Below are 1409 nucleotides of genomic sequence, written 5' to 3' on the forward strand. Positions count from 1 at the left end.
CGCGAAGACATGTCACTCCGATATTTCTATTTTCTGCCTCTCTTTTCCGTTTACTTTCGGTCACCCCATCCTGCACAGAATGTGATACTCGACAACATCACATGCGCACGCGTAAGTCACGAAAGAGGTGGTTTTATTGCGCTGATGACGCCTCTATGCACCACAACGGGGAAACAGCAGGTGGTAGAAGGGGCATCTGTCTTTCACGATTCAGGCACTCTCGCTCTCCTCCGGTGACCTCTCACCGCACCCCCGCGCGGGCAGCCTTACCTCTCCTCCATGCTCCGCTCTGCATCACCGGGCATCGCTCTCTCCCTCCGCATTGGCTCCTCCTCCACACGCTAGTGCGGCAGTAGATAAGGTCATGGCGGGAAGAGGAAAAACAAAGAAACGCTCCTTATGGCATGCCATCGCCACTGAATGAGAACAAAAATGGAAAAAGGGAAGCCTGGGGAACACTGCACAGATGTTGTTTCTGTGCATCACACCGCGGACGTCCGAAGACCCCTACCTGAAAAAAGAAAGATACACTTTTTTTTCTTTTCCAAGGGTGCTCGTTCGACCACGAATAAGGCAGCTAGACTATACGCATACACAGCCACAGCCAACCCACCGCTGCTGCGCTGTGGCTGCACCCGAGTCGTCTAGGATCCACTGCATGCCGTCGAATCGGGTCATGTGTCTAGCGGGCTCCTCTTGGCCCCTCCTCATCCCCTCTTCGGATACGCGCCGCACGATCCGCTCCAGTCAGGCCCGGGTGGGCTGCATGCTTCCATCCTCGCGGGTCACGCCCAGCGTCCAGCGCAAGGGCAAAGGTGGTGGTATCTGTCGTGCAGTTACGGTGGATGTCCGCCTGGCGTCTAAGACTCGTGGCCGAGTCCGCCACCCATAGAGTTTGCGTCTGCTCCTCTGCCGTTGCAGATCTCGCAAGCTTGTCACATTTGGTCATGTGTTCCAGTTCACAATAGTCACAGCAAAGATGAGAGGCGCGCGCGACGGGCCACCGCAGCGCCAGCGCACGTGCCCACATCCGTCGCGCTGTGCCGTCCTCCACGGTTACGGGGCCCGTGCCGGGTGCCATGAGGGCGGCGCAGAGCGACCCCGCAGCAAGGGCGACCACACGTGCTTCCCTGTGTCGCGGCAGGTGAGGCATGGGCACCACTGCTGCACGCTGGGTGCTGTCGCGGCACGCAAGAGCGCCGCCGCCCCTTGCCCGTGCGCATCTGTGCGTGCATGATCGCGATAGAGCATCACGGCGGCACGTGACCTGCTGTGTGTCTGTGCTGCACCATCTGTGCACCAGCGGGTAGGGGAGAGCTGCGCAACGGGCGTGCGGAGCTCCGCAGGGGTGTCGATGCCTGCACACCGGCGTGAGAGCTGCGGAGGCGTTGTGACGACACCGCCATGCG

The sequence above is a fragment of the Leishmania donovani genome, chromosome 30 (assembly GCF_000227135.1).
Source record: "Leishmania donovani BPK282A1 complete genome, chromosome 30".
In the NCBI taxonomy this organism is placed as follows: Eukaryota; Euglenozoa; class Kinetoplastea; order Trypanosomatida; family Trypanosomatidae; genus Leishmania; species Leishmania donovani.